This window comes from Azolla caroliniana, unplaced genomic scaffold (assembly GCF_043228905.1).
Source record: "Azolla caroliniana isolate FFs.n. ecotype wild unplaced genomic scaffold, voAzoCaro1.0.p SCAF_12, whole genome shotgun sequence".
Taxonomy (NCBI): domain Eukaryota; kingdom Viridiplantae; phylum Streptophyta; class Polypodiopsida; order Salviniales; family Salviniaceae; genus Azolla; species Azolla caroliniana.
Window position 1 is genome coordinate 11,276,022 of NW_028230447.1, and position 16,079 is coordinate 11,292,100.

Consider the following 16,079-nt stretch of genomic DNA (forward strand, 5'->3'; position numbering starts at 1 on the left):
CTATGTAAGACCTGTTAGGGTTTGCTTTCAAGCGTTTGTCATTTGTAGAGGTTCTCAACCCTCGCGCTCTGATACCATGTAAACGATTACTTACGGAAGTGTTAGAAAATAGAGAAAGCAGAGAATAAACAAAGTACACGGGAGAGACAGAGAGAGCAGAACTTAAAAGCTATATTCAAAACAATATAAACACTCTGTCACTTACAACTGTGCTTAGTAGCACTATTTATACAAGTCCTCGTGGGATTGACAGAAGTACCGCGTACTTCAATGCTCACATGAGCATCTGACACTTACTACGAGATTATAACTGCCTAGTAGTCTAAACTAATACTAGGCTTCCGGTTACCGATTGGATCCGGCTAACCGGCTCTGTTGCTTGCCGGCTTGGTTGCTCACCGGTTTACCAATCCGTCTCGCTCACCGGCTTACCGATCCCTCTCGCTCACTGGCTTATCGATCCGTCTCGCTCACCGGCTTACCAATCCGTCTCGCTCACCGGCTCAGGCTTATCCAGCCGATCCAGCTCCAGTTGAGCTTGCCACTCAACACTCCCCCTCAAGCTCAACTTGAGGTTGCATCCTAGTGTCAACCTCTGTGGCAGTCAGTTCTTCCAAATGACTTCTCCTGGCGTCGCTCCGCCTTGCTCGCGCTCCTCGTCCGGTCCGGTTCTGTTTGCCGCGACCCCTCTTGTTTTGCGCACCTCGACCTCCTCGGTCGGCTTGTCTCCTCAACAGGCCCAATTCAGCTCCCTTGCTGCTGTGACTTTGGCGCGTTCCGGTTCGCCAATTCCTTCGTGTTGGCGTCGACTTTCGCTGCCTTCTCATCCTCTTAGCCTTGAATTGATCCGGTTCTTCCGAATCTGTCTGTCGAACCAAATCAACTGTCTCTGATTCGTTCCAGCTCTTGTCTGAATCGGTTGCTCCCGATTCGTCTTCTGGTTCCAAGCCCTTCACCACATCGGACCATGTTTGGGTCTTGGTCTTCTTCCTTCGGTCGGCTTTGTCCTTCTTGACTCTGTCGCCACTGCCGCTTGTTCTGACTTGTTCGGACGTGTCGACTTCCCTTGTCGACTGGGCTCTTTCTTCTTCTTGGCTCTCCCTTCAACGGTTCTTCCCTCACCGGCGCAATCGGCAGTCTCTTTGCCTTTGCCCATTCCGGTGTCTTTGCCCATTCTCCCCCTCAAGTGTGTGTGGCACGTCGAGATGCTGAACACCAAGCATTTCGGTGAAGTGCTGCAACTTGCCCAATCCGAGTGGTTTGGTGAAGATGTCGGCAACTTGTCGATACGTGTGAACATACCAAAGTTTGACCTCACCGCTCAGGACACACTCACGCACGAAGTGATAGTGCACTTCAATGTGCTTTGTGCGAGCATGGAATACGGGGTTCTTGGCGAGTTGCATGCTGCTTATGTTGTCGCAGTAGACCAGAATCGGGGTCGGTACCTCGATCCGTAGGTCTTGCAGCAGTCGTCGAAGCCAAATGGCTTCACAGGTGGCAATGGTAGCGCCCCAATACTCAGCCTCAGTGCTCGACAGAGCAACTATTGGCTGCTTTTTGCTGCTCCACGCAACAGCCACACTACCTAGGGAAAACATGTAACCGGAGGTTGATTGGCGATCTAATGCATCGCCGGCCTAGTCGGCATCTGTGTAACCGACCAGCTCTTCGGGTATACCGCGCCGGTATAACAGGCCCTAGTCCTTCGTGCCGCTTACATATCGCAGTATCCGTTGTGCACACTGAAGGTGCACCACGGTCGGCTTCTGCATGAACTGACTTATCATTCCGACCAGATAGCTGATGTCGGGTCGCGTGATAGTCAATTAAATAAGGCTTCCGATAATTTGTTGGAACCGTTTCTCGTTGCAGGCCGGTCCGGAGTTGCAACGAAGCTTCTGGTTCTAGTCCAAGGGTGTGGAGACAGGTCGGCATTCTATCATGTTGAACTTGTCCAGCATATTCAAGACGTAATGTCGTAGTGAGAGTAGTATGCCGTCGGGGGTTCGGATCACCTCGATCCCAAGAAAATAATGAAGGTCCCCCAGGTCCTTCATCTCAAATGTGTCCGACAACTCGGACTTGACGCAGTTGACTTCTGGAAGACCTGGTCCGGTGATGACTAAATCATCAACATACAACAGGACACATATCGGACCGGCTGAGCCTTGCCGGATGAACAACGAAGAGTCGGACTTGGAGGCCGCAAACCCCATCTTACGCAACTGGTGCGTGATCTTCGCATTCCAAGCTCGAGGGGCTTGCTTCAGGCCGTACAACGACTTCTTTAGCTGGCATACCGCCGACTTGTTCATCTCCGATGGAAAACTGGGGGGCGGAGTCATAAAGACTTCTTCTTCAAGATCACCCTGAAGAAACACATTCTTCAAATCCATCTGGTGAAGATGCCACCCTCTTGCTGCAGCAACCGCCAGCACCACACGAACTGTCGTCATCTTAGCTACCGGAGTGAAGGTCTCGTCGTAGTCGATTCCGTGAGTCTGCGTGTATCCCTTCGCCACTAACTGGGCCTTGTACCGGTTAACTGAACCGTCGGCGTTGCACTTTACCTTGTACACCCACTTGCATCCGATCGGTTTACAGTGACGGGGAGGATCAACTAGGTCCCATGTCTTGTTGACATCAAGTGCCCGCATTTCTTCCTCCATAGCGGCACGCCAATTTGCGTCCTTTGCCGCTTCTGCGTATACCTCCGGCTCACGCACTTCCGCCACTTTAGTCATGTACACATAGTGATGCGCCATGTACTCATTGTACCCGTACCGCATGACGGGATCCTTCTGGCGGGTGGACCGGCGTAACTCACCGTTACCCGGTTTAAGGCCTTTCTTGCCCGGTTCGGTCTACCGAAGATCCGCCTTTGTCCTTGCCGAAGTCGGATGCACACCGATCCGACTCATCGTTACCGGTTTCGAATGTCGGCATCTTTTTCTTCCATTTCTCTTTGTGCGTGAACCGTCTCCTCGGTTCCTTGTGCGGGGAGAGCACGGCAGAGTCTCCACTACTCGCTGGTTCCGCATCGGATTGGTCAGATTGACTCAGTCTCTCGTTCGGCCTGCTCAACCAAAACGATTCCAGGCTCTCATCCTGAGTCCATGCTTCATCATCATCTACCTGGGCCGGTTTAGGCTCACTAGCCTCATCTTCCGGCATCGGGTCGGATTCGGAAGTTGAAGCCGGTAAGGAGTACCACAATGCCGATTCATCAAACTCGACATCTCGACTAACTCGGACCTGCTTTGTCTGGGGGTTATAACACTTATAACCCTTTTGCTCTTGAGCATAGCCGATTAGGATGCATTTTTCCGATTTTGCATCCAACTTCCTCCGCTTCTCATCTGGTACATGCACATATGCAATGCTACCAAAGATCTTAAGGTGTCTCAAATTTGGCTTGCGCCCGAAATACAGCTCGTGAGCTGACACCTTGTCACTGATCTGGTTCTGGATGTAGACAGTCGTTCGAACTGCCTCCGCCTAGAAGAATTTGGGCATGCTCTTCTCCTCCAGCATTGCCCTTGCCGCATCAATAAGCGACCAGTTCTTCCTTTCGGCAACACCATTCTGTTGCGGTGTGTATCTGCAGTTGAACTCTCGTCGAATTCCCTTTTGCTGTAGATAACTATTGAATTGGCTGGAAAAGTATTCTTTTCCGCCATCCGACCGCAAGCATTTATTGATCTTCCTCTTTGATTCCCGTTCCACCATGCTTTGGAGACTCCGGAAACACTCGAAGACTTCACTCTTCCGCTCAATGAGATAAATCCATGTGTGCCGCGTATAGTCATTGATGAAGGAGACGAAATATTGACTCCCGCCAAGACTAACATTCTGTGCCGATCCCCACACATCTGAATGGATAAAGTTGAGCTTGTTACGACTCCGGTTACGTTCGGTGGGGAATGGAAGCCGGTGTTGCTTCCCGAGTTGGCAGGCTTCACATACTTGGGCCTTCCGGCTACTGAACTTCGGCAAACCGAAAACAACTTGTTTCGCTTGCAGGTCTTGAAGCCACCGGTAATTGATGTGGCCAATCCGCTTGTGCCACAGGTCGATGTCCGATTCGACCTTTTGTCCATTTGCAAACAGAGCGGTGCCGACGTCATTGGTGTCGAGGATAAACATCCTCCCGTCTCTGCGCCCTTGCGCAATAATCTGGCCCTCTTCCTCGATGAAGCACCCGAGGTGTGTAAACCGCACCTACATCCCTTGGTCAACGATCTGTCCGATCGACACCAGGTTCTTCGTGATTGTCAGAACGTGTAATACGTTCATCAGCTTCCCCTTCTATCCGACGTGGCTCAAAGGAACTTCTTCGATGTGCATGATTGGGTGACGAGTGTCGTCTCCGGTTTCGACTACTCCTAGTTGATCCGGTTTCTCCAAAAAGGAGAACCACTCTTTGTGGCTCGTCATGTGGTTCGACGCACGGGAATCAACATACCACACTTCCTCCGATTTGGAATTGGTCTTCTTCATCGAGTTCACCTCATGCTTCATCACCAAGGCTGGCCCGTTACCGTTCTTGGATCCTCCCGATCCCTTCGCGTAGTGCGAGCTTTGTGGCCATCCTTGCCAGCCTTGCCGGATCTGGATTTGTCCGAATCGGCCCGTTTTCTCTAGCACTCACTTTCTCTGTGGCCCTTTTTGCCACAATACTAGCATTCCGTTGTAGTCTTCTCTTGCCGTCTTCCGGTGCCTCCATGACTCCCCCTGCTCCCGGAGGGTCCGGAACTGTTGTCGGCACGTTCTTTGTGCCTTTGTTCCTGGTCTTGCCGGCCGCCTCCATTGCGTGCCGACCCGCCTCATCCACCACGCCCACGGGACCGATCCGCTTCCGTGTACAGCATCCAGCTGTCAATGGGTGCACCAGTTGACGCACCGGCGTGATTCTCCTCTACAAGGAGCATCGACTTTTAGTCGAAAAATGACGGTGTATTCTCCCTTGTACACAATGCCATTCGGAACGCTCTGAACTTATACGTTAGGCCCCCAAGACAGACCTGTACCATCTCGTCTTCCTCTACGGTAACGTTGATAGAGACAAGCGAGTCACATATCTCTTTGATCCGGTCTGTGTAATCCACCACCGACATGTCCTTCTGTCGGACATTGGTCAACTCCTGTCGGAGTTGCAGCTTCCGGGCTGTAGTGCTCGCGGCGAAAACCTTCTTCAGGTTTCCCCAAGCCTCCTTCGGCGTCTTGGCGTCTCGGATGTGGCTCAGCAGCTGGTCTCCGACACTGGACGCGAAGCAGTACATCACTCTGCTTGCCGATTGTTCCCACACTGGGAAATCCTTATGTGCCGCATCAAGCGCTGTTTCATTGGCTCCTTTGACGAAACTCCAGTAGCCATGCCCAAGGAGGTACTGGTGCATCTTGTACGACCAAGATGCATAGTTGGATATGTCGATTTTCTCCATAGGGAGCGAGCTAGCCATTCCTCTATCCATCACTTCTCTGTCTACTGTTCTTACGACCTGTTAGGGTTTGCTTTCAAGCGTTTGTTAGTTGCAGAGGTTCTCAACCCTCGCGCTCTGATACCATGTAAACGATTACTTGCGGAAGCGTTAGAAAATAGAGAAAGCAGAGAATACACAGAACAGAGTACACGGGAGAGACAGAGAGAGCAAAAATTAAAAGCTATATTCAAAACAATATAAACACTCTGTCACTTACAACTGTGCTTAGTAGCACTATTTATACAAGTCCTCGTGGGACTGACAGAAGTACTGCATACTTCAATGCTCACACGAGCATCTAACACTTACTACGAGACTATAACTACCTAGTAGTCTAAACTAATACTAGGCTTCCGGTTACCGATTGGATCCGGCTAACTGGCTCGGTTGCATGCCGGCTTACCGATCTGTCTCGCTCATCGGCTCAGGCTTATCCAGCCGATCTGGCTCCAGTAGAGCTTGTCGCTCAACACAAAGTAACATGGAAGGCTATGATAAACAGAGAACTCCATATATATTCCATTTTTTTTCCTACACTGACTCTCTCTCTCCATTAATTTTCTTTTCCTTCTCAGCTCCCTTATCTTAGGGAAGCCATAACTCTCATTAACCCTAAATTCCCTACGGAAGCCATAACACTCAAAAACTGTAATCTTCCCTACGGAAGCCATAACACTCAAAAACCCTAATTTCCTTACGGAAGCCATAAACCCTAAATTTCCCTATGGAAGCCATATCTCTCAAAATCTAAAATATCTTATCAAAGCCAAAAACCCTAAATTTCTATTGAATCCATATTTAGTTTCTTCTAATCTATTATTCTAGCAATCTCCATAAGCTAAACTTTTGTAATCCCAATCTTGGGATTGATTGTAATCTTTCTTTTGAATTGTTAATGAAAATTGTCAATCTTTCTTATTTCGGCTAATTCTTAATCTATTTCATATTCTCTGGTCGGTGGCCCCGGGGTCCTGCCTCAAGTTCACGTATCCTCATCGTATTTCCGCGACAATGGTATGGGCATTTCGAATACTGTTGTCCGCCGGAATAGTAACCGACGGACAAAAGCAAAGGAATAAGAAATAATATAAGATCATAACGCATGTAACAGTTCACGCAGGAAGTGTGAACGGCTAAATAGACCCTGCATATATAAAGGGCAGAAAACCTCTGATAGACGGGGCATGTAATTTTGGGGAATGTAAAGAAACGTCTCATAATAGAATTCTATCTTCTCTGATTTCCTATGTATAGTTACGGCTAATTCACTGTGTGTGTCTTGAATACCTAAGTGTTTAAGTACATAAGTGTAACCCTTGATAGGGATTCGGTTGTAGCCGTCTCCCTTATATGCTGATAGGTTAGAGGGAACCTTCTCCTACGCATTACGCTTAGACACCTATTTGTTGTTCCACACCCACTTGGAGGTCTAGGTCGAAGGACTGACCGCGGACCGTGTTCCTAATCGGCAACACTTTTGGCACGCTTGGTGGTCTGTGTTTTCTCACAAATGAGCAACAACGAATGGATGTTTAGCCGCAGACGCCCCAGAGAACCAACACGACAAGACTAGCCAATAACAAGGTCCGTCACACGCCAGGCAGAAGAACGCGCACGGCAAAAGCCGCGCCTCAGCAACCTCAGTACTACCTGCCGTGAGTACAAAAGTGATTCTTCGCTCTCCAAATACCTCGACGAGACGCGGGGACTACGCTCACCACAACCACTTGGTGGTCTTTCCGACCCGTTGTAGCCCCCACCATGGCCTTTGCCTACCCCCGCTTTAACGGCGAAACCGACACCGCAACGCATATTCGCATGTTCCTGAATGTCTAGAATGCGAACCACATGGCGCAGAGCCTTTCGGAGGCCGTAGCACACCAGTCGAAAATGATGGAGTTCGGGTTAACATTAGATGGGCGAGCCGTGTTTTGGCATTCATAGATGGATTTACCAGCAATAACAACCTTCGATCAGCTACAGTCTGCGTTCTTGCGATTCTTCCAGCAGAGGGTTCCACAACGCGAAATCCTCGGACAGTTTTATACAATTAAGCAACTACCGACAAAGACGATAGCGGACTTCAGCTTACGCTTCCAAAATTTATGACGGAAACTGGAACGGAGCCCCGTAGAGACAAGGCTCAGGAAACATTTCTGGCAGCTTTACGCCGGCCCGTCCGGGCAACACTCAACAACAATAGCGTGAAATGGGAAACGGCGGATATGGTAATTGAACGAGCGTTACAGCTCGAGTTGGATGGCGAGGAGGAAAGGTTTTCTATGTCCTCCTTACGACAAGCGCTACCTCAGGATGAGGAACGCCAGTTTCGTCAAGCAATCCAATGCACGATTTGCTTGAACTCGGGGCATTCCGCAATGGACTGCAATATGCGAATCCATTGCCCAATCTGCCACTCGAAGGCTCACACAGTCGACCAATGCGAGTACAATATGTTAAACAGAGCCACTCCCACAGTCCGCAACATGGACACACAACGTCAACCACACCGGACTGAACAAAGGAGGCAAGAAGACCGACCCCGGTATAAGGATCGCAACCCACGAGAGGACCAGTACCACCGGAATCGCTGAAATCACAACGATTCCGAGCAGGACGACCCAGAGGACGAGGATTATCGTGGACATCCGAGTTACGCCAAAGGGGGTCGGCGCTACGAGAATCAACGGCCAACAAACAAACAGGGCGGCTTCAATGGTTATCGTGGTAAGCCACGGCAATATCAGGATCACCGGCGTTACGACGAAAGCTCGGGGGATGAGCGGCACTAGGAACAACGACAGGACCAACAACAGCCACCGCATACATTCCGACAAACAAGGCCGGACCGCGAGGAGCAAGTAGCACCAGGGGAGCGGCACACACCACCAGGAGCCGAGAAGGGTGAATCAAGCATCCATTGTTTTATTTGTCAGCAACCCGGACATTATGCCACGCAAGGGAAAGGGGCCTGTCGAAAAACAGTGCTCGGCCACAACCGAGGAATAGGATCAACTCACAGAAAACGGGAAATACAAAGTGCACGAGGACAATAGAGAGAAAGGTACACTAGATATTTTACGTGGAAAACCCTAAATGGGAAAAAACCACGGGAGTCCTCAAACTCCAACTATCACTATGAACAGGGATGTACAATTGTGAGGCTTCAAGGCAACAACCTTGAGCTCACTGTCTTCGCCACAGGCGGCGGTACTACACAGAGGCAACGACCTCTTCGTCTCTCTCTCTCTCTCTCTCTCTCGGCTGCTCTCACTTCGCATAAGAATGAGCAACAACATATAAACTGTTTGCCCTAAGTCATATTTATACACATATGACTTTCGGGCTATTTACAAATATAGCCTCGAGGGCCCTTGGCAAACATATTCACAAATATGTCCCCGCATCCGGATCTCTCTCCGGGTACATGCGTCATCCGGCTCCGTAACCGGGGTCTTCAGCATCCGGCTCCGTAGCCGGGTCTTCGTCATCCGGCTCCGTAACCGGGGTCTTCAGCATCCGGCTCCGTAGCCGGGTCTTCGTCATCCGGCTCCGTAACCGGGGTCTTCAGCATCCGGCTCCGTAGCCGGGTCTTCGTCATCCGGCTCCGTAACCGGTGTCTTCAGCATCCGGCTCCGTAGCCGGGTCTTCGTCATCATCCGGTTCCGTAACCGCAACCGGTCTTGCCGTCATTCATCTCCGGACATCCCATCCGGAGGGACCAAAATCCCAACAAACTCCCCCTTCACTTCGGCATGGGATGTCTCTCCAATCCGATCCTCTTCCGGCATGCTTCCAGCTTGTCGGGTGTAAGTACCTTGGTCAGCATATCCGACCCGTTCTCGTCCGTGTGGATCTTCGTCAGCACGAACTCCTTGTCTTCTATCCTTTCCCGGATCCAGTGGTATCTACGCTGGATGTGCTTCATCCGGGAGTGATAGGCCGCATTCTTCGCAAGGTGGATGGCACTCTGACTGTCGCAGTAGAGTCGATACTCCTCCTGCCGGATACCGAGCTCTTTAATGAAGTCCTTCATCCATATTATTTCCTTGCCGGCTTCAACAGCCGCCATGTACTCCGCCTCCGTGGTTGACAACGCCACCGTCTTCTGCAGCCTCGACTGCCATGAAACAGCTCCCCCTGCATACGTCATCACATACCCTGATGTGGACCGGCTGGTATCTGCATCAGCCGACATATCCGAATCGGTGAAGCCGTCGAGTTCGGGCTTACCGGAGCCGAATCGGAGGCACACGTTTGCCGTGCCCTTCAGGTATCGGAGTATCCACTTGGCCGCGTTCCAATGCTCTTTGCCGGGGTTGCTCATGTACCGGCTCACCACTCCGACTGCGTATCCAATGTCCGGTCTTGTACACACCATTGCGTACATCAAGCTTCCGACGGCAGAGGCATATGGTACTTTCATCATGTCCTCCTTCTCAGCCTTTGTCTTGGGGCTTTGCTTGCTGGACAACTTGCAGTTTGCCGGGAGTGTTGACCCGACCGGTCTTGCTTCCGACATGTTGAACCGGTGAAGCACCTTTGTCACGTACTTCTCCTGTGACAGCCACAACTGCTTCTTCTTCCGGTCCCGGATGATGTGCATCCCTAGTATTTGCCTCCCCGGGCCCAGGTCCTTCATTGAGAAGGTTCGGTGAAGAGCCTTCTTCAGCATCCGTATCTTGACCTGGTCTCGTCCGACGATCAACATGTCGTCCACGTACAGGAGGAGTATCAGAAAGTCTCCTCCTTCGAACTTCTTCACAAACACGCAGTGATCGGACTGCGTTTTGTGGTACCCTTCGTTGGTCATGAAAGAGTCGAACTTCCGGTACCATTGCCGGGGAGCCTGCTTCAGTCCGTAAAGGCTCTTCTTCAACCGGCATACCAGGTGCTCCTTCCCTTTCTTCTCGAATCCTTCCGGTTGCTGCATGTAGATCTCTTCTTCGAGGTCACCATGAAGGAATGCCGTCTTCACGTCCATCTGTTCTACCTCGAGGTCCATGCTTGCCGCTATGCTCAGCACCGTCCGGATGGAGGTCATCTTCACTACCGGGGCAAATATCTCGTCGAAGTCGACGCCCTTCTTCTGCTGGAACCCCTTCACCACGATCCTGGCTTTGTATCTCGGGGGGTTTCCGGCATCTCCCGGTTTCAGCTTGAACACCCACTTGTTACGGAGTGCCCGTTTTCCTTTCGGCAACTCCACAAGTTCATATGTGTGGTTCTCATGCAGGGAATCCATCTCCTCCTGCATGGCACTTAACCACCTGCGGCTATGGGTGTCATGCTTTGCTTCTTCAAAGCTCTCTGGCTCCCCCTCGTCGGTTAGCAGCACGTGCTCTGGTTCCGGAAATCTCCGAGGGGCCCTTCTCTCTCTTAGAGGATATCTTCGTTCCGGAGCTTCGGTAACCGGCTCCTCCGTTTCCTCTTCATCCGAATCCATTTCGGGATCGTGGCCAGTTCCAGTATCAGTTTCATCTTCCTCGGCCGGTTCTGTTTCTTCACCGTCTTCGGCCGGGTCCTCGAGTGCTAACCGGTCCCTTGCCGGTCGGGACTGCTCCTCGTAGAGTTGATTCTCACCGGACGACTTGGAGCTCTTCATCTTCTTCTCCGACTCCCAGTCGGCGAGTGTCTTGTCCTCCATGAAGATGATATCGCGACTCCGGAATATCTTCTTGTCGACCGGGTCCCATACTCGGTAGCCGAACTCGTCATCGCCGTAACCGAGGAATATGCATGGCCGGGTCTTTGGGTCTAGCTTTCCTCTCCGGTCCTTTGCCACATGCACATATGCGAGACACCCGAACACCTTCAGGTGCCGGTAGGATACTTCCCTACCGGTCCACACTCTCTGCGGCGTGTCTCCGTCCAAAGGTACTGAGGGTGATCTGTTTATCACGTATGTCGCCGTCGACATCGCCTCAGCCCAAAACCCCTTGGGTAATTCCGCATGCGCCAGCATACTCCGGACCCTCTCCATTATGGTCCGGTTCATCCTCTCGGCCAGCCCGTTCAGTTCCGGCGTCTTCGGCACAGTAAACTCGAGCCGGATTCCCTTCGAGCGACAGTACTCCGCGAACTGCCCCCGGTATTCCCCTCCGTTATCCGCTCGTATCGCTTTCAGCTTCTTGCCGGATTCCCTTTCCACTCTCGCGTGGAGTTCTTTGAAGACGCACAACACTTGGTCCTTTGTCTTCAACGGTGCCGTCCACAGCTTCCGGCTATGGTCATCTATGAATGTTACGAAGTACTGGGCTCCGCCATGTGACTTCGTTTCTACTTGGCACACGTCAGTGTGCACCAACTCCAATGGTGCGCTACGTCTCGTCGGTGGCCTTGAATGGAAGGAGGTTCGGTTCTGCTTACCGGCCAGGCAATCGGTGCACTTCTCCAGGTGCACATGCTTCACTGGAATGAGGTTGTCTTCTGCAAGCCTCGTCATCCCCTTCTCACTCATGTGGCACAGTCTTTTGTGCCACAGCTCACCGGCAGTGTCGACTGCCACGTTCAACTCTTCCGGACACAACCGGGCATTCATCAGGTACAGTGTGTTGACTTTCCGGGCCCGAGCCACTATCAGGTTCCCCTTGCTGAACTTCATGACACCGTTCCGGATGCTACCCGTGTAGCCTTCATCGTCTAGCCTCCCGGCCGAAATCAGGTTCAATCGAACTTCCGGAACGTGTCGTACATCTTTCAGCAGCATCTTGCATCCAGTTGATGTCATCAGCCACACGTCTCCTATGCCGGCAATCCGGCATGTGCCTTCATTTCCCATCCGGACAGAGCCATGCTCACCGGCTGTGTAGGATGAGAAGTATTTCTTCTCCGGGGTCAGGTGGAACGACGCTCCGGAATCGACCACCCAGGTCATCTCTACACCGGCAAGATTCAGCTCCTTCTCTTCAGTAATGAGCATTATCTCTTCTTCACTTGCCGCGAGTGCCGTCGTTCCTTTCCGGTCCTGCCCTCGCCGATCCGGACCTCTCCGGTCCGTGGCTCCCCGGTATGCACCGTTTCTCTCCGGTGACTTCTTCGAATCGGTGTCGTCGGCTCCGTTATCTTTTCGGTAATGCCGACAATTCTTACGGAAGTGCCCCGGCTTCCCACAGTGGAAGCATGTGGGTCTTCCTCTTGACTGCGACCGGGTCCCCGACTTCTCCCGTCTTTGCGGACTCCGGTTCCATTGTCTTCCCCGATCCGATTCGGTAAGCAGCGCCTTCGGGTCGGAGGCCGGTTCTTTATCTCTCCGACGCGCTTCTTCGTTCAAGATACTTGTCTTTACCGTTTGTAGGGACAAGTTATCTTCCGTGCAGGAGGTGCTGAGAGTCACCACCAAGTTCTCCCAGCTTTCCGGCAATGTACACATCAGAATGATTGCTTGCATTGCATCCTCCAGCGGGAACTTGATCGCCGCAAGCTGATTCACGAATCCCATGAACGTGCTTACGTGTTCCACCATACTCTCGCCATCCCGGTACTTGAGATTCACTATCTTCCTCATCAAGGAGGTCCGGTTCAACGCATTCTTCCTCTCATAGAGGCCCGACAGCTTCCGCCACATCTCATATGCGTTGGTGTCGTTCGCCACATGTTGTAGAACGCTCACGTCGACGTATTGCCGAATGGTTGCAACGGCTTTCCGGTTCAGAAGCCTCCATTCCGTCTCAAGTACCCCCTTGGGTATTTCCGACCTGTCGATCGGTTCATACAGATCCCGAACAATGAGCAGGTCCTCCATCTTTATCTTCCAGTCAGCGTAGTTCTGCGCATTCAGCACCATCATCCCCGGCTGCCCGCTGCCGCCGCCTTCCATTTTCTGTGTTACCGTCGCTCTGATACCAGTTTGTCGAAAAACAGTGCTCGGCCACAACCGAGGAATAGGATCAACTCACAGAAAACGGGAAATACAAAGTGCACGAGGACAATAGAGAGAAAGGTACACTAGATATTTTACGTGGAAAACCCTAAATGGGAAAAAACCACGGGAGTCCTCAAACTCCAACTATCACTATGAACAGGGATGTACAATGGTGAGGCTTCAAGGCAACAACCTTGAGCTCACTGTCTTCGCCACAGGCGGCGGTACTACACAGAGGCAACGACCTCTTCGTCTCTCTCTCTCTCTCTCTCTCTCGGCTGCTCTCACTTCGCATAAGAATGAGCAACAACATATAAACTGTTTGCCCTAAGTCATATTTATACACATATGACTTTCGGGCTATTTACAAATATAGCCTCGAGGGCCCTTGGCAAACATATTCACAAATATGTCCCCGCATCCGGATCTCTCTCCGGGTACATGCGTCATCCGGCTCCGTAACCGGGGTCTTCAGCATCCGGCTCCGTAGCCGGGTCTTCGTCATCCGGCTCCGTAACCGGGGTCTTCAGCATCCGGCTCCGTAGCCGGGTCTTCGTCATCCGGCTCCGTAACCGGTGTCTTCAGCATCCGGCTCCGTAGCCGGGTCTTCGTCATCATCCGGTTCCGTAACCGCAACCGGTCTTGCCGTCATTCATCTCCGGACATCCCATCCGGAGGGACCGAAATCCCAACAGGGCCCGCTGTCAATACGATTATGGCGGAGGTGCAACAAGTCACGATACGCCAGCAAACAAAAACGGTTGATTGGGCTACGCAAGACGAGGTACGCCGACAAGCCCAAGCGTGGGTGGAAAAAGCAAACGCGACAAATACGTAACGTATGCGGAAGGAGTTTGTGAACACAATGGAGCGAGCAGAGGACGAAAGACCGGTCCCAGACCCCATTTGGCAGGTGTTAGGGGGCTATCAAATAATGTTAACCATGGAGAAACTATTGCAGCTAGTCCCACGCTCCCGCCAGACCATGGAAGAACGGGTGACAGGCGTACCCAGGTATCGCTACAAACCTTACAGACGTCAGCAGTGGACCGCTGGTAGTGGATCAACACAACCCGGCTATTACATTAATATTACACGGATAGGAAATTCCTGGATGTGTAATCGACGGCGGCTCAGGCGTCAATGTAATTAGCGCGAAAACTTACGAGCAGTTAGGCATTTTAGAATGGGAGGCTTGCCCATTCTGGCTCCGAATGGCAGATACCCGCTCAGTACGACCATTAGGGTTAATTCGCAAAATCGGCATTATCGTGGAGCGGACACCGATTCGACATCTTGGCGGTCGTCCTCGCCTTGGATGCCCCAGGGGCGTACCCAGTGCTTCTGGGCAGACCATAGCTTCGGCAGCAAATATCAAGCAGAGCTGGCAACACAAGTGTATTAGTTTTCGACACGGACGCACCAAGGTTCGCGTACCTACGGAAGGAAGCACGCCACAATTGAAGGGTATAACACCATTATACGCAGAAGATATAAATATGTTGGCTGGGGTGGAGGATGCAAAATTGGAGGCATACCTCGACGAGCACCCTCGGATTATTCCGCTGTTTGAAATAGACGTCATCGCAACCGTGGCCGAATATGCCATGGCCAATGTTCTCCACGACGAGCCTTACGAACCAAACCTAGAGTCCATATGGGAACTCAGAAGAGCACGGGCAGCATTCGAAAGGGAAATGGAGATTTCTCGACGAGTCACTGCTTCCGCCCTCGAAGAAGTAAATATGGGTACGAAATTGGAGCCTCGTTTCCTCTCCATCGCAAAGGAATTAAGGCCGAACCAGCGAAAAACGATGATCGCACTTCTCACGGAATATAAGGATGTGTTTGCTTGGGCTCACGAGGACATGAAGGGGTTAGATCCCAAGTTCTATCAGCATAAGATCAATTTAGCAACCGACGCGAAACCTGTCCAGCAGCGCCGCTACCGCATGAACCCGAACTACGCGACCCGCGTGAAAGAAGAAATTGACAAGCTCCTAAAGGCGGGGTTAATATGACCAGTTAAACAAGCGACGTGGTTAAGCCCGATAGTGGTCGTTCCAAAGAAAAACGGCAAAATATGGGTATGCGTAGATTACCGAAAATTAAACGTCGTCACCATTACGGACGCATTTCCCTTACCCTTCACCGATAGCGTACTGGACGCCGTCACAGGCCATGAGATATACAGTTTTTTAGATGGCTTCAGTGGCTATAACCAGGTACGCAGGCATCCCGAGGACCAAGAAAAGACGGCATTTGTCACGGACTAGGGAGTATATGTGGCAGTCGTCATGATGTTCAGGCTAAAGACGGCGCCGGCAACATTTCAACGGACAATTACGGAGATCTTTGGGGAATACATTCCGGCGTTCATGCCAATTTTTTTAGACGAACAATAGACCATTTTTCGCACTTACAACTGTGCCTGGAATGTTGCCGCACCGCACGCTTAAGCCTGAATCCCGCAAAATGTGCTTTTGGCGTGACCAGCGGGACTCTCTTGGGCCATATAGTCAGCAAGGAGGGAATAGCGGTTGACCCGAACAAAATCTCCGCGATTACGCAAGCCAAGACTCCGACAAACGCCAAATCACTCAGTCGGTTTTTGGGACAAATATGATGGCATAGTCGGATGATACGGTATTTGGCGGACTTCGCCACACCGTTACACGCTGTCGTACATCGGACTCCTTTCCAATGGACTACAACAGAGGATAAGGCCT